Raw genomic sequence first — 19,122 nt, forward strand, 5'->3', positions numbered from 1 at the left:
CTTTGGATTTAGAGAATGTGTTAATGGTTATTTTTCAATTAATCAATACTTATTTAGTAATTGCCTACTGTGTGTCAGGTAAACTGGGGATATAAATATAAGGAATAAAAAATCCCTCTTGCAAGAAGCTTAGATTCTGCTAGGGGAAAAAGCAAATGTGCATATAATTATATACAACATAAACATATAGAGAGTGGTTAAATACAAAGAAGTTTGGGATTGAAGACACTAGCAGTTGGGAAATCAGTAAAGTTTAATAGAGAAGATGATGCTTGAGTTGCATCTTTAAAGAAGAGAGAAGCTCTGAGGCAGAGTTAATGAACGATTATTCCAGATGTGAAACATCTACTGAAAAGTCACTAAGAATGGAAATGGATTGTCATGTGAGAGGAAGAAAGATGACCAGTCTGACTAGAATAGGGGATGCAGAAAAGGAATATTGCGCAGAGAAGGATGGTAAGATAGGTTGGATCCAGGGCTTTAAAACCAGAGGTGGTAAGTTTATATTTGATCTGAGAAAGAATAACAGTCATTGGAATTGACTGAGGAGAGGAGTCATATTGTCAGTTCTATGCTGAAGGAAAATTACTTTGGTAGTAGTATGTGGGGTGGACTTGGGTAGAGAATGATAGATCCTGCGAGGTTTATCACTGTTTTTATCCATATTTCCCTGGGTGGAGGGCCCTAATGACTTCAAAAACTATGTAAGTCCATTGACTACAACACTCATAATTATTGGGCATCCAGACTTCACCTGAATAATTAACTAAAGGGAGTCAGCTACATCTTGAATATGCCTCTTTCATTTTGGGACAGCTTTGTCATGAAGATTTTTCTGTATATCAGTCCTAAAGTTTTCCTCTCTAAAATTTCCATACAGTCATTCTACTTAAGCTTGCTGGGAATAACTCATCAAAAGTAACTGAATACAGTTATCAAGCCTCCTCCCCAGCAATGAATAAAAAAAGTGTGTGTATTTTTTTTCCTTTTCCAAGCTAACACCCCAGGTGTTCCTTCAATTAATCCCTCTTTAATGGAAGGAGCTCCCCTATGTTATTTGATAGAGTCATGTGAACCCCAGAATGTAATTAAGAGGTTGAAATGAGGTGTTAAAATTACTATGGAGATGTATTTATGCTCTTGCTCTTTTATCAAGTGTAAATTATAATAACTATAGTTGTTCAGCCATGTCTGACTCTTAGTGATCTTATGTGTTGGCAAGCAGGATAGGACTTTTTACTCTTGATTTTTCTTTGAATGCCTCTCAGCACTGAGGCAGTCAAGTACCTTTGATGAGTCTTGCCTTCATTTCAATGGAATCTTTGATTGAATTAAGGATCTTTGATGACCTGTTTAAGAAACAAGAAAGCCCCAGTCCCCAGGTCCCACACCCTTTGGCTAAGTAGGTGCTAAGCCCCAGGCCATGAGAAATGTATATGTGCTCTGAGGCTGGGGGTTTGTTTTGGGGGTTTCACTCATTGGAAGAGTGATTGTGTGGTTTGGCCAGATGAAACTCTGTGTAGCCATTAAGAGCCACCCCCCACCTTGAAAACCCAGATTTTGGGGCTTCTCTCTCTAGTAACTATGTATTGTGATTTGGTCAGACAGATAGAAGCCTGTCTGTGATTTCTGTTATTGTCTTTGCTCTTAATTCCTGTTTGCCATTTCTGTTTGCATTTTCTCTGAATGTTCAGGGTGCTGACTTTTCCCCTTGAACTAAGTGAATGATATATGTATGTTTAATTAAAGTAAGATTGTTAACCCCTTAAAGTTTCTTTCCTTAGAAAAGCAGATCAAAGAATCTGTGCTAGCAGCCCTCCTGTGTGTTGGTGTTTTTGGTCTTACACAGTCACAGTAGTGGCAAGCAGCACTGTTGTTACACTCTATGAACCACAGCATGCTAATACAATCCATGGGGTTTTCTTGACAAGGATACTGGAGCAGTTTGTCATTTCCTTCTCCAGTAGATTAAGGCAAAGAGAGGTTAAGTGACTTGCTCAGGGTCTCTCAAGTAGTAAGTGTCTGAGGTCAGATTTTAATTCAAGGCTTCTTGACTCCAAGCCCAGCATTCTATCCACTAAGCCACCTATTTCTATGCAGAAAAAGTACAGTGCTTTATCAATAATCAACATCTATGATTAGTAAGAACAGATACCCTAATCAGGAATATGCAGAATAGACCAAAAAAGGACAGGAATCTAAAAGACAATGAATCAACACCCGATGTACAAGGATGTGACTTAAGTAGCAGAGAAAATCAATGTAAAAAAACAGTCAGATTTGGAAAAAAAATCAATGAAGTCAAAATGCACCCATATTAAACTCTCTTCCCATTAGCAGATGTTCATGCTCCAGATGTCCTAGAATATTCATACTTAACTAAACATTTGTTCAGTCAATATTTTCTTTTCACTTTTTTCCCCTGTTTTCTTAGACTCTCATTGACAGTTAACTGCCCACCTCTTACTCACACTTTTGTTGCCAGCCTCCAAACCCAAACTGCCTGTAGAATTCACTAAGAAAGAATTATTCCTTTCCCACTTCTCAGACTATCTTTCTTATATTCCTTCAAGCTCCAAAAACTAGTTCATGTCACTTGGTACTGACAAAAGCTTTGGCTATTGCAATAATCTAACTTTGAAAAAGTCAGAATTTTTTTCTTGACCACCATGGTTGCTGGATTAGTATTTTCCATAATATTAGACAGAGTTAGCTGCTTAGATGCTTTCACATGCTGCCTCCCCCTATTCTCTTTGCTACTACTCCCATTTATCAGTATGGACAGCAATAAACTTTTCTTTTTTGTAAAATGATTCAAATATACCTGATATATTTTACATTTTATTCACAATAAAAAAGAAATACTCTACAATACTGATGGAGTTCTATAGTCTTAACCACATCAGCTAAAATCTTGGCCATTAGCTATGTTTTTTTTAAAGCAGTCAAGCTTTATTTACCCATAGAGTGAAGAAATCTCTCTACTGACTTATGCCACATATTTCCTAAAAAAAAAAAAAGAAAAGAAAAAGAAATTGCAATCACTTTTTTATATTGAAGAAAGTTGGGAAGATAGAGTCATCTTAGGTAACTTTCTATCAGGTAGTTAAAAAAGAAAATAAAGGAAACAATAAAAAAATCTAAAGAAACATATAATATGGAAGGAAGAAATGATATATGATCATTAAAGAGCAACCACATTAGTGCTGACCTAGTCTCTTTTGCTGACCTCCAAATTCACAATTTTTATCCTAATCAAAACAAGACCCAAATTCCTATATGATCACATGTACACAAATGGATATTTGGGGGGGGGCAGAGCCAAGATGGCAGCTGGAAAGCAGGGACTAGCGTGAGCTCCCCGCCAAGTCCCTCCAAAAACCCATAAAAACTGTCTCTGAACCAATTCTAGAACTGCAGAACCCAAAAATAGCAGAGGGAAGCAGGGCTCTAACCAAGGACAGCCTGGATGGTCTCTGCGTAAGGTCTGTCCTGCACAGAGCTGGGAGCAGAGCAGAGTGGAGCAGAGCAGAGCCCAGCATGGGACCAACCAGACCAGGGACAGGGCGGAGCGGGCCCTAGTGCCCTGAATCAGTGAACTGTGGCAGTTGTCAGACTTCTCAACCCACAAACACCAAAGACAATGGAGAAGAACTGCAGAACACACAAAATAGTGGAGGGAAGCAGGGCTCTAGCCCAGGACAGCCTGGATGGTCTCTGGGTAAGGTCTATCCCACATGGAGCAGGGAGGGGAGTGGAGCAGGGCCGAACGGACCAACCAAACCAGGATCCGGGCGCAGTGGGCCCTAGCGCCCTGAATCACTGAGCTGTGGTAGTTACCAGACTTCTCAACTCACAAACACCAAAGACAACAGAGAAGGTTAGTGGGAAAATCTGCTGGAGACAGAGGGATAAAGTTCACACTTCAGCCACCATCCCAGGGGCAGCGCAGGTGGGGCAGCTACAGAACCACAGCTGCAGGTGCTTCCAGCCCCAAGCCCACCTGGTGGGAGGAATTCAGTGGTGGATCTGAGCAGGAGTGCAGAGCCTGCTGAAGATCTGAGTCCAGTCCAGGTTGGGGGTTCTTGGGGAAGGAGGAGTACTGGTGTGACAGAGCTGGCTGTAATAGCTGTGAAAACAACAGCGCAACCCCTCAAGCTTGGAACAAAGTACTCTTTACTCTACAAGCAGTCATACCACACTGAAAAACTCAAGGGTCAAGTAAGTTGGCTGAAAACATGGCCAGGCAGCGAAAACGCACTCAGATTCAGTCTCAGACTTGGGAATCTTTCTTTGGTGACAAAGAAGATGAAAATATAGAGCCAGAACAAGTCAACAAAGTCAAAGAGCCTACATCAAAAGAGTCCAAGAAAAACATGAACTGGTCTCAGGCCATGGAAGAGCTCAAAAAGGATTTGGAAAAGCAAGTTAGAGAAGTAGAGGAAAAATTGGGAAGAGAAATGAGAAGGTTGTGAGAAAACCATGAAAAACAAGTCAATGACTTGCTAAAGGAGACCCAAAAAGATGCTGAAAAATATACTGAAGAAAACAACACCTTAAAAAATAGACTAACTCAAATGGGAAAAGAGCTCTAAAAAGCCAATGAGGAGAAGAATGCCTTGAAAGGCAGAATTAGCCAAATGGAAAAGGAGGTCCAAAAGACCACTGAAGAAAATACTACCTTAAAAATTAGATTGGAGCAAGTGGAAGCTAGTGACTTGATGAGAAATCAAGATATTATAAAACAGAACCAAAGGAATGAAAAAGTGGGAGATAATGTGAACTATCTCATTAGAAAAACCACTGACCTGGAAAATAGATCCAGGAGAGAGAAGTTAAAAATTATTGGACTACCTGAAAGCCATGATCAAAAAAAGAGCCTAGATAGCATCTTTCAAGAAATAATCAAGGAGAACTGCCCTGATATTCTAGAGCCACAGGGCAAAATAGAAATTGAAAGAATCCATCGATCACCTCCTCAAATAGATCCCAAAAAGAAATCTCCTAGGAATATTGTCGCCAAATTCCAGAGCTCCCAGATCAAGGAAAAAATACTGCAAGCAGCCAGAAAGAAACAGTTTGAGTATTGTGGAAACACAATCAGAATAATCTAAGATCTGGCAGCTTCTACATTAAGAGATCGAAGGGCTTGGAATACAATATTCCGGAGGTCAGTGGAGCTAGGATTAAAACCAAGAATCACCTACCCAGGAAAACTGAGTATCATGCTCCAAGGCAAAATATGGATTTTCAATAAAATTGAGGACTTTCAAGCTTTCTCAGTGAAAAGACCAGAACTGAATAGAAAATTTGACTTTCAAACAAAAGAATCAAGAGAAGCATGAAAAGGTAATCAAGAAAAAGAAGGGAAGTCAGGTGAGAGGGAATCAGTGAATCTTGCTCTCATCAGATTTGACCTAAGGAGGGAATACCATACACACTCAATTGGGTATCTTACCCCACAGGAAAGAAGGAGGAAAAAGATAAAAAAGGGGGGATGATAGAAGGGAGGGCTGACTACAGAACATGGCAACCAGAATATATGCCATCTTGGAGTGGAGGGCAGTGTAGAAATGGGGAGAAAATTTGTACTTCAAACTCTTGTGAAAATCATAGCTGAAAACTAAATATATTAAATAAATTAAATAAAAAAAAATAAAGAAAAGAAAAAAAAAACAAATGGACATTTGGACCCACAATTAATTCATAGTTATCACCCCAATGAAGCACTATATATTCAACAGTCCCAGCACTATATATCTAGCCCTAGTCTCACTCTTAAACTCTTGTCTCGCATCACCAACTGCCTGTTACACATCTCCAAATTGGTGCCCCATAGGCATCTCTAATTCAATATATTGAAAATTTAGTTAATTATTTAATTCTAAATTTCAGACTTTATTTTGAAATTCTCTTTCAAAGGCAACATTTTCCTTTGAATCACCCATGTGATTAAATCACCAACCTCAGTGCCATTCTCAACATCTCACCCTTTCACATTACATATACACTTAATAGCCAAATATTGTCATTTATACCTTCACACCAGCTCTTGTATATGTCTTGCCTCTACTTACAAAACCATGCACTCAGTCCAGGCCCTCATTACCACTTGCCTGGACTACTGCCCACATCCTCCTAATTATCCTTTTTACGTCAAATCTCCCCCCTCTCCTATTCATCCTTCACACAGCCATGAAATTTTCCTAAGGTGTAGAATGTGTCATTGCCATACTCAACAAGTTCCATGGCCTCCCAATAATAACTGCAATCAAATATAAACTCCTACATTTGTTATCCAAAGCTTGACAATTTAGCCTGATTTCATATAGCTATATTATCCATTACTCCTTCTCAGTGGATTTTGGTCCAGTTAAATTGGCCTTCTTCCATCACTCTCAGTCTCCTATCTGTATAACTTTGCACTTGCAACCTCCACATTCTTGGAATGCATCCCTCCTCACCTCAACCCATTGTAATTGCTAGTTTCCTTTAAAACCCAGCTGAAGTGCTACCTTCTTCATGAATTCAGGAGACATTTCTCCCATAAGGCTATTTACTAATTAAATTCCTCTTTCTTAACTGCAAGTTAATATTTCCCTAAATTATAGCAAAGAAAATTTGCTCCACAAAAGTGGAATAGTCCAGCTCCACTGTATCCATTGTTTCTTTCAGACTCAGAGCTGACCCCAACAGTTGTTATACATAGGTATGAAGATACATTTTTTTCTAATAAACATACAGAAAATAGACTCATCTTTAGAGGGCATGTATTCTTTTGTTACCTGTTTCTGGTAGTGCTAATGACAAATTAAATTTTGATTTATCTGCCTTTCTTTGGCCACTTGACTTAGGACAGACTTTGGAAGTATGTTTATTAGGGAGTCCGGTCTATGGCTGTTATGCGCCTAGACACATCAGACACATCCTAATGGCAGAAATAATGTCAGCTGGTTGCTATAGGTTTACACAGGCCCTGATGGCAAAGAGTCCTCATGCATTACTCCTAAATGATGTGAACTTTGCTTTCTCTACCACAGGCTTGAAGGCACCTTTTCCAAAGAATTGAAGCATTATCAAAACATTCTCTGTCTGCCTGTCTCTTTCTCTTAGACACAAACACAGACACATAGACACACAGACACACACACACACACACACACACACAGACACACACACACACACACACACACACATGAGGTCCCCTGCCCAGTGACTCAAGACTTTCAACCCTGTGCTTACTCACTGCAACCAAAATCCTATCTGCATTTCATTTAACTCTCACTAAAAATATAGAATTATATCCAAAGAATTATAAAGGACCAGTATAACAATGGCCCTACTTGTATCATACTTAAATGCATTCAGCCTCAACATAAGCAATATGCTGCTATATTTCCTTGGCACAGTGGACATAGCCTATTCCCTACCACCTTCTTGGCTCAACAGTCTTTTTTGTCGCTAGACATGGTTGTAAGTTTTTTTTTTCTTTTACATTACCATCATTCATATGATATTAACAAACTAAGCAAACCAGACCCAACTCTAATTTTCAAAATGCATCAGGTCCTCTAAGTATAGTTTTTATTTGAAAAAATTAACATGAACTTTAACTATGTGCTGTTGCACACATTTTCTTATTCCTTCGATTCCCCAACTCCATCCTTTCTTCCATCCTTTTTAGTGGACACCTTAACTGCCTCCTTTACTGAGAAGACTGAGACTTTGTCCTGTGGATTTAAGGAGGGAAAAGCATTGCCCTGTGACCTAGAAGGCTCAGGGACAACAAACTTTACTATTAAAGAACTTGTTTAATATAAACTCATAATTATTAATTAATATTTCTGGAACCAAACCTTATACAGGATTAGGCTTATTAGGATCATGCGTAGTCTTAGAACTGCGATATGTTAGAAGACTTCTAGTTCAAACTTCTCATTATAATCATGAACTGAAGCTCATAGAAGGAACATGACTTACCTAAGTTTATAGCAACGGTAAATGGCAAAGCTGAAATGTGAATTCAGGTCCTCTGACTCTAAATCAAATGTTATTTCTACTACACTATGACGGTTCAAAATATTGTCATAACGGGTATCTAACATATTTCCAGAGCCCATTGGTTTGCGTAGTAGCAATGTGATAGAAGATCTTCCTTACCCATTCAAGCTGATGTGGATGTGAAGTCTTTAGGACCCTGAGGTGCCAATGGTATGTGCACTGAATTCTAGTTGATCATGAATTCAGTCAATCAGAGACCTGAATTCTAGCCAATCAGATGCCAGCTAGGACTGTATAAAATGAGAGCCCAGAACTGAGAGCAGCAGAATTCGGGCTCAGACAACAAGAGGAAACTGAGGCAGCAGACATTGAGGGAAAGCCAGCAGAGAGTGCAGAACAAGAGAGTTGCAGAGATCAATGAGTAGAATCTGCAGAGAGCCACAGGAATTGGAATTCAGCACAAGGAGAAGGAGCAGGAACTCAGAGTCGACAGAGCTGCAGAGAGAGTCCTGAGCAGAGTGTTAGGATTCATAAGTGATTATTTACAGGAAGGCCCTAGCAGGAGGAAGGTTACAGGATGACTTGGTTCCTTGCTATAATACTGTGTTATAATTTCCTTGTTATTACATTGAGGGGAGCTTACTGGTTTTGGAATATGATTACTACTATATTGAAAAGGGGGTATTCGTTGTCAGATTTGATCCTCTGGAGTCTAAATAAATGTTATACTTCCTCTGCCTTCTACATAGAGAGTTTTTCACACTTTGCGATTCTAAACCATTCAGGCATGTTCATGGTCATCCTTGAGGTCATGAATCTTGCCTTACTGATAGAGCTGGCAATATGAAATCATCCAAAATGTGGACACCAGGGAGCTGCTTACAGAAGAATTGTTAGGTCTCCTGCATAGATAGACATCCACATTGGTTTATCCTGCGGTTAGGAGAAGCCATTTTCCATTGACTATATTAGCCTGAACTGTCCTTAAATTCAAAGGGTCTAAGTTAACGTTGGCTGAATTGTTTACTCTATTTACATCTGAGAAAGTGAGGTGACTTCTTCCAAAGTCCATGAGACCATTCCACAAAAGGCAGAGGGACACAGGACCTTCTTGCCCTCTGAGGCCATAGAGCTCTTTGGAATTAGCCTCTTTCTTTGATCTACTCCCGGGCAGTCCAACCTTAGGTTTTTATTGAAACAATAGACAATATACTTTGGTTTGCCATTTTAGTGAGAGCTCTGTTGTAGCTTAGCTTCATTTACTAAAGCATTTATGTAAATTTCTATGCTTGTAAGTGGGATGCATAAATCGCGTTGTGGCCGGCCTGGGCTTGTGGGCTGCATTTTGGATGGCCCTGATCTAGTCCATTCTATGTGCAGAGAGTGGATCTCCAGTATGAGCTTGGAGCATGCCCTGGATAGGACATGAAATTAGCAGGACATATGTCATTAAATAATTGAGATAAATTGTAAGACTAATTCTGTCTTCCCCTCATTGCAGTGTAGGATGTGAGATCCATTATGTCTATGAGGTATTATAATCAGCATCTCTACTGCCTGAGTTTTCACTTCTTAACTCTTAACTCCCTGTAGGTTGGCTTCTTAACTCATCATTCAACTAAAACTGTTCTCTCTCAAGTTAGCAGTGATTATTTAATTGCCAAGTCTAATTTTGTTGTTGTAAAGTTGAGTTTCAGTTGTGTCCAACTCTTTATGACCCTCATTTGGGGTTTTCTTGGCAAAGATACTGAAGTGGTGTGCCATTCCCTTCTCCAGCTCATTTTACAGATGAGGAGCTGAGGCAGAGTTAAGTGACTTGCCCAGGTTCACATAGCTAGTAAGTGTTGGAGGCCAGATTTGAATTCAAGAAGATGAATCTTCCTGACTTCAGGTCAGGCACTCTAACCACTGAACCACCTAGCTGCCAGATCTAATAAATTTTTTTCTAAACCTTCATGCTTCTTGACCTTACTGTGGTCTTTTATCAATCACCTTCTTCTTTGTACTCTACTTTACTTTACACATTTTTTCTAGGTTTTCATGGCATTATTTTTCCTGGCTCTCTACCTACCTAACCACTCCTCAGTCTCTTTACTTGAATCTTCATCCAGGTCACATGCACTAACTGTGGGTGACCCTCATGCCTCTGTCCTGGCACCTCTATTCTTCTTTCTCTGTTATTTTGCTTGGTGATTTCATTATATCCAATGGATTCTACTGTCTTCTTTATGTGGGTGATTCCCAGATCTATTTATTCACTCCTAGCCCCTCTCCTGACCTCCATTCCTTCATGTTCAATGGTTGATTGAATATCTTGAACTGAATGTCTGTATGTAAGGTGGATTTTAGTATGTGTAAGGTTGATTTTTGTCATTTTTTCTTAGAATTTATTTTCCCAGAATCTGTGGCCATAACAATTTCTGTTTCCCAGGCTCATAACTTGCAAACATCTCTACCACACTTGTGCAACATTATATAATGAACAATAATATAAACATTTGTGCTTAAAACCGTAAATATCCACTGTGACTATGCAGTAAGATATAACGGTGAGATAATGTAGACTTGTAAGGCTATTGCTATATAAAGGCAATCAATAAATGAGAAGCAAGGATTTAGGAATTATCATCAGTAAGAAGATGGTGATAGCAGGCCTAATCTGTTGGTGTTAGCTGCTGAGGGATGTAACAAATAATATCCTACTAATTCTATGTGGCACACCGGGAATAAACCTTGGTATTCACTTAGAGATTGTATCATAAAACAAAAGGAGGAAGTAATGAAGACTGCCATCATGACAGGAACTACAAATACATATCACGATGATCCCTTGGGAGTCCCTCATAGGAATTTAATAGTTAAGACAGCTCTTCCTGCTTATAAACACCTAATTTTGACTTTGTTGCTTGGGGAAATAAGGAGCCATCTTTTGGTGGTGACAGATAAGGGTTCACAGTTAAATGATTTAGGAGACAGGGAAGGGACAGATCTCCTCGAGAGAGGAGAGTGAATAGCCAGCAAATTTGGTGCCCAAATAGGGTGACAAGAAAAGAAATGTTCACTGCTCTATTGAGAGCAGGGGTAGACTTTGAAATGGTAGATGGCATTCCAACCAATGAACTGTACAGAATGTACCGAGATAAGGGACTTGATAACAGACAAAATAGGGAAATAAGAACTGCTCCTGTAGATGCTACAGACCCTGAATCCTCACACCCAAGTGGGTCACATGTTAGCAGATATAAGGAAACAGGCTGAGCCCCAGTCCAAATTAAGGAAGTACACAGGCTGGATTGCAGACCTCACATTAACTTGACCATATATTGGAAAAATGGGTCAAGTATGGTAACTAGGGCTTTAATACATACTGGGGCAGAGGCCATCCTTATCTAAGGAAATCCAGACAAGTTCAGGAATGGAACTCCTATCGCCATCACAGGATTAGGAGGGGCTGAAATATCAGCCAGACAAGTTAAATTGATGATGAAAATTGGACAATTGTTGAAGAAAGAATATATTGTGGTTATTGTGCCTATTCCTGAATACATCATTGGACTAGATGTATTGAAGGGTGTGACGTTGAATTTACCTGAAGGGAAATACCAATTTGCTGTGAGGAAAATAGGTGTTAATGCAGTTTTAGTGGGGAAAATAAAGATGGGTCCAATCACTTTGCCTGAACCTTCTGAACTAATTACTTTAAGGCAATTTCGTGGGCCAGGTGGGCAAGATAAAATTGCCAGTACTATAAAAGGATGTGTTGAAGTGGGAGTGTTAGTCCCTACAACCACTCAATGGAACAAGCCTGTCTGGCCAGTTCCTAAATCAGATGGAATGTGGAGGATGACAGTAGATTATAGACAGCTGAACAAAGTGTCTCTTCCCCTGTATGCTGCTGTTTTAACAATCCGGCTAGCAGCTTCTGTGGGGGTGTAAGATCCACCCACAACCAGCACCCAGAAAGCTGCCAACAGCACAGGTTCTTTTGATCTGCTCTAATAAGGAAAGCAAGGTTAAAGGGGTTGGCAAACTTACTTTAATTCAGCACACAAATATCATTCACTTAGTTCAGAGGAAAAAGCCAGCACCTTGAACTTTAGAACAAAATACAAACAAATTACAAACATCAACAGACAGACCTTGTCTGATTCAAATCCCAATATGTAGTTACCAGAGTTCAACAAAGTCTCAGTATCCGGGTTTACAAGCTGGAGGGCTCCTTAGCTACAGCTGCCCGGAGTCTCCTCATCAACACCATCTGGAGAGCCCCTGCACAAATGGCTCTGTCCTCCCTTCTTATAGGGCTTCAGATGTCATCAAACGTCATCTGAATGACCAGAGCTTAGGCTCTGGTGATTGGTTCTTGAGTTGGCCCCTCCCCTTAGGACCCTGGGAGGTTCACGTCCACATAGATTAGGTTAACACCTAATAGGGCATGGCTCTGGAGTTAGCACCTCCCCTTAGCCAGCCACACCTTGGGCCCCACCCCAGTCACCAATCCACACCCACATAGGTTCCACACCTAATAGGGGTTTAGGCCTGGGGCTTAGCACCTAGTAAGGATTACTCAAAGAAAACAAAGGCCATTTTGCTTACCAACACAGCTGCTGTTCCAGACACTGTTACTTTACTAGAGAGAATACAGAAACATGAAGGGACTTGGTATGCAGTTATTGATTTGGAAATGCCTTCTTTACAATCCCAATAGACCCCAAGCAATGGGACCAGTTTGCTTTTACCTGGCAAGGCTGACAGTATGCATTTACAATCCTGCCACGAGGATATCTTCATAGCCCAACTATTTGCCAGAGGATTGTAGCTTAGCATTTAGATGAATTAAAGTTACCTGGTGTACAGCTTACCCACTACACAGATGACATCATGATACAGGGAGAAAATATAAAAGAAGTGGAGAAGAGTTTGACACTATTAATTGATCATATGAAATGCAAAGGATAGGAAATTAACCCTGCAAAAGTTCAAGGACCAGCTCAAACTGTAAAATTTTGGGGGGATACAGTAGAATAAAGGACTGCGAGAAATTCTCCAACAAGCTTTACAAAAAACCCAAGATTTTCCCACCCCTGCTAATAAGAAAGAGCCACAAAGTTCACACAGTTATTTGTTTATCAGAGACACCACATCCCACACAAGGGATGGATTGTGAAACCCTTCTATAAAGTCACCAGGAAGAAATGCAAATTTGATTGGGGACTTGAACAAAGTAGAGCTTTTGAGAAAGCAAAGGCTGCAATACAATTAGCCTTAGATTTATGGCCTATGCAAAATGGGCCAGTGGAATTACAAATGACTGTGCAAGATGACTATGCGATTGGAGTTTATGGCAAAAACAACAAAGCCAAAGTGTACCTTTAGGATTTTGGTCAAGAAAACTGCCTTCATCCAGGATGCAATATACACCTTTTGGGAAGCAGCTGTTAGCTGCATATTGGGCTTTGGTAGAAACTGAGTAACTGACTCTGGGCCATGAAGTGGTACTAAGGCCTGAAATTCCGATTATGACTTGGGTAATGAGTACCCCAGGTTCCCACAGAATTGGACATGCACAAGAGGTGAGCATAATCAAATGGAAGTAGTATGTTCAGAATAGGTCGAGAGCAGGCAAAAGTGGAGTTTCTGCTCTACATGAATTTGCGGCAAACATTGACCCTGAGGCTAATGAAAAACCCCCTGAACCTAAGCAACAGTTGGTACCATCCTTAGTAAAATGGAATCATGGATATGACGGATTAACCAAAGAACAGAAGAAACATGCTTGATTTACCAATGGGACAGCAAAATATTTGGGACACAAGAGACATTGGAAAGCAGTGGCCAATAACCCCTGTACTATGTGAACTCTGGAAAGTTCTGGGATAGGTGGAAATAGCTAATATGCTGAACTGATGGAAGTACATCAAGCCATCAAGACAGAGAAAGGAGGACAGGGTCATATATTTACTGACTCATGGGCAATAGCAAATGGGTTGGCTATGTGGAAGAATCAGAATTGGGAGATTCATGGCAAACAAGTTTGGGGTAAACAGTTGTGGGAAGATATGTGGGATATGTCTCTGGTGATGAATTTGTCAGTTTTTCATGTTGATGCTCACGTGATCCTGACCACACCAGAATGTGAGTGCAATGCACATGTGGATCGGCTAGCAAAGATTGCTACTGAAATTATTGTCCTTACTCTGACCCCAACTGATGACCCAACCTTAGCAAAATGGGTCCACCAGACAGCCAGCCACTTAGGGGACCAGGCCACCCATCAATAGGCACAGGATCAAGGTACTAGTATCTCTCATACCTCATTAAAACAAATAACAGAGGATTGTTGTATATGCCAATTAGAAAAAGAATGAACTGTTCCTAGGATAGTAACTGGAGAAGTAGCAAGGGGAAAAGTTCCAGACCAGATTTATCAGATAGATTATATTGGACCACTACCCCAAGATGAGGGATGTAAACATATATGTACATGTGTCGACACCTATTCAGGTGTACTAGTGAGTTGTCCTTATAAGGATGCAACTCAGAAAAACACCTGTAAAACCCTAGATATTGCAAGTTTATACTATGGAACCCCGATGCAGATTCAAAGTGACAATGGGTCACATTTCAAGGGTAACCAAATGAAAAGATAGTGAGTATTGAATAATATAGAGTGGGTATATCATATTCCATATTACCCACAAGAATCTGGGCTAATTGAAAGAATGGATGGATTGTTGAAAGAACAGCTGAGAAAATTAAGCTCTAATAATTCATATCAACATTGGAAGGACAATTTGTTTATTGTTTTATGTAGTTTGAATACTAGGCCCTTAGGAGGGAATACACCTCTAGCCAGAATGATGACCGCAAATCTGCAGATTAGAAAACAGCAAACACGTGAGATCCAATATGTTGAATTTTGGACTGTGAGGGAAGATGCCCCACCACCGTGTCCAGGAACACCTGGTTTGACCAGATACGATTTACATTGTATAGAGAATTTTAGGTTGAATAGGAAAGAGTTAAGAAAAACCTCTACTGGGATATGTATGAGAATCCCCAAGAATCATTTTGGATGGATGTACCCTAAACCAGGATTAGCAGCTTAAGGAGTACATGTATTGCCTGGAGTGATAGGTTCTAATTATCAAAAAGAAATTGTTGTGACACTCCAGAATTTCGGTAAAAAACCTGTACAATTTTGTAGAAATGATAGGATCGTTTAAGTGATTATCATCCCCTGTGAAAAACACCCCAAAATAACAACTAGAGGAAGAAAAGAGTCTGGCTCTGTTAATAGAAAAAAGTTGGGAGCTAAGGTATGGGTCAAATGGAAGCTGGATGATGTTCCAAAGGCTGCAGAAATCATAGCCCACGGGAAGGACAATACTGGAACAGTTATTTATACAGGGGAAGATAATTACCAGATTGTACCCCTGACCCATATATTTTACCATGAATAGGGCTATAATAATAGACTCTTGGACTCCAGAAGCGTGGCTGATGCTGATAAATGCCACAAGGCACTCAGAGGGAATGTGATCTTGTGTGATTAACAGATGAAAGTTTGTATCTGGGGAAAAAGCCTTGATGGCAATCCTAGCCTCTATCTAGGATGGGATCTTTCTGAATTAGTTTCCTTACTGTGTTCCCTTTAAAAAGAAACATTTCCTACCAGCCGTTTGTTTCAACAATTCGGCTAGCAGCTGCTGTGGGGGTGAAAAACCAACACAAGCCTGACAACAAAAATGCTGCAAGCTCAGGTTCTTTTGATCTCCTTTACTAAGGAAAGCAACGTTAAGTGGTTAACAATCTTACTTTAATCCAACATACAAATATCATTCACTTAGTTCTGGGGAAAAATCCAGCACCCTCAACTTCAGAGGAAATACAAATAAATAAATACGAATCAACAAATAGATTTCATCTGGCAAAATCACAATATACAGTTACCAGAGAAACATCAACATCTGGGTTTTCTTCAAAGCTGGGGAGCTCATAACAACGGCTTGCCTAGAGTCATGCACCATTCCTGCTGTGGCTCAGTGCTCCCAAAGAGAAAGCCAACCTCTGGGTTTATATATCTTGTTCAGGGTCAAAGGTGAGTCACACATGGGACTCACCCATGTGACCTAAAATTGTCACAAAAATGCAACTTAAACCCACATGGTCTAAAAGCCTCTGATGTCACAAACATGTCACTCAAACCCATTTAAACTAGGCTTCCCCTTGAGGCAAGGAGGTCATCAAGGACTCCTAATTTAATCAAGGAAACAAAGGCCAAACTCTTCAAGGACACTTGGTTGAATAAGTGCTAAGAGCCCATCTTGATTCCCAATACACTTCAGCCCTTCCAGGTTCCATGGAATAACAAAAATATACATTAAATGGCCATGGATCCTGGAACAAGTAGAAGCACTATACACTGTGATCCAAATCACGCAAGAAACTAAAACATATTATTCACAGCAAAACAAAACATATCCTTCAGTGTCATTCCAAAATACTTATTTACAATACAAACATGATCCACCCCTAGGTCAAAGGGAGTTAATGTCTTCAATAAATCAGAGTGTTCAAGTAAACTACTTCTTGAGCATGTGTCCTTTTACACACACTGCCATTGCAGGCGTCCTCCCAGTACCCTCAGGCACAGGCAAGCTTTAGTTACTAAAGTCCCAAGGCAAACAAACAAACAAAAAAGTCCAAATAAAGTTCTCTTGGGGGTATGTCCTTCTCCCCACACTGTAGTTGCAGGCTTCCTCTTGGCACCCAAAGTCCAAACTCAAAGAAAAAGTCCAAAGTTCTGTTGGGGGTCTGTACTCTCCATACTGTTCCCCTGCTTCCAAGTCCTGAGGGGTGGCTGGGCAATTAAGCCAACAGGGTGGAGTCCCTGGGGGTCCAAGGCACTTCCCCCACCCCACCCTAAACAAATCACCCCTCCCTCCTGAGTCCCAAGCAGTCCCAACAGAAGGGACCAAAAGGGCACACTCAGCCCCTTGTTGCAAAGTTTCCATCTTGCCCCAGGGTTGAACTCCAAGCTCCTGGGTTCCAGGCCACAACTGGTTTCTGCTGGAATCCTGATGTAGGTGGTTCCCCACCTTTGCATTCACCTCACCAAAGTCAGCTGGAAGGCACCTTGCCACTCTCACCTTTCCAAAGTTCTCATGCAGGCAGTCTTCTGCTTTGTCTAGGTCAATATGTCTGCAGCCACTGTCTGCTTCTTCTTTCTCCTCACCAGCTGCTCCTGCCAAATCTGCATGAAGGCCATTCTCTAATTTTTCTCTGAAGTCTGTATGAAGGCAGTTGTCTGCTCCTGTTCAAAAACTCCTCATACAATATAGTCTCAAAACATTCACCGTTTCATCACAGTCCTCCGGAGCCAGGCTTATCAGATCAAGCCCTTGCTCTGGCCATCCAACCCTCCCCCATGCCTGGACTTTTTCTCCTACAGTCTTTCCTCCAGCCTATCTCTTCCTGAGTGTTACTACCGTGGGGAGAGGGAAGGAGGGATTATCTCCCAGATTATCTCCCACTTCGACTGGTGTGTTTTCCGTCAGGCCTTTGTTGCTTCTGGGGCTCCATAGAACCATAGCCACCCCAAGTACAAAGAGCAATCCCAAAACTGGGAAACATTCAAACACCCCAGTATCCCAAAATGCGATAGTTTCCTTTTAATATGCAGATCCTACCACAACTACACCATTTGTTTCAATAATTCGGCTAGCAGCTGCTGTGGGGGTGAAAAACCAACACTAGCCCAATGACAAGAACTGTGCAAGCCCAGGTGCTTTTGATCTGCTTTACTAAGGAAAGCAACATTATATACATATATATGTATATGTATATATGTATATGTATATATGTAAAGATAAATTGCCCTCTTTGCCTGTTGCCCTATAAAACAAGTGGACACTGGTCAGTAAATGGGGGATCTATGTTTGCCTCAACCAGCCCCCCACTGAGGCTTGGGGAAAACCCATAGGGGAATATGACAGTGTGATGCTGTGTGTGCCTTACTCAGCCCCCATCGAGGCTTAGGGGGAACACATAGGGAATTGGGAATCAGGTAATGCATGGAGGAATGAATGTACTTTCGTCAACCAGCCTCCATTGAGGCTTGAGGAGATTTAGGGGAGTGCACAAGCTGAAATGTTGTTATTATCTCAATTGACCCCATGGAGACACAAGGGTTGCTGCCCATCCTTCTTCTCTGCCCCTGAAAGAAGGGTGATTAGGGTTGGTGCTCCCATTATCAGCAAACCCCATTGAGAAGACTAGACTAGAATAAAGTAAGATGATTAACCCCTCTGACATTATCTTTCTGACCTTCTTGTCTGATCAGATCAAGAGTGAGCCTGTTAGAAACTGGTGTCTAAAAGCTCCAGTGCCTCCCTATGTTACTTGTGAAACAATGTTCCATAGATATAGTATACTCAATATGTCCAAAATTGAGTCCATTACCTTTATTCCTAAACTCTGCTCTCTTTATTTTCTTATTACTGTCAAGGTTACCATCATCTTCCCAGTCACCCAAGCTTTCAGCATAGGAGTAGGAGGAGGAGTCTATCTTATTAAGTGGAGTTGAAGCCAGGCGGAGCAACAGATGTATAGTGCAGCAAGCAAAAATCCAGTTTCTGTCCTCTATAAAGGAAGGTATTGGGAAGAGTTTGGCACTCCACCCTGAGGAGGTTCTATCTATTACGGCTTAAGTTAGTAGCATGGTGATGAAATTAGAAGCGATGAGCTCACCCTGGGAGGGGCATCTTGTTCCTTGGAGTTGAAAGCAAGCCAGGCAGTGGACTATGTGTGCTAAGAATTGTGCTAAGCTCTTTACAATTATCATCTCATTTTATCTTCATGCCACCCTGGGAGCTACTATTATTAATCCCAATTTATTAAGAGCATAGAATTAAGACATACATAGGCTAATTTGGGGGAAAATGTCTCAGACAACTCACAGATAACTCTATAAATCATTGTTAATCCAATAAGAATGTATATAATCTTGGCACTCCTTGCACTAGGAAATTGACTTTTATAATCTCTAATAAATCACATCAACAGATTTTGGAAGAGATAGTATATACCCAGAAGGAAACTGAGGTGAAATAGGTTAAA

The sequence above is a fragment of the Trichosurus vulpecula genome, chromosome 2 (assembly GCF_011100635.1).
Source record: "Trichosurus vulpecula isolate mTriVul1 chromosome 2, mTriVul1.pri, whole genome shotgun sequence".
NCBI lineage: Eukaryota > Metazoa > Chordata > Mammalia > Diprotodontia > Phalangeridae > Trichosurus > Trichosurus vulpecula.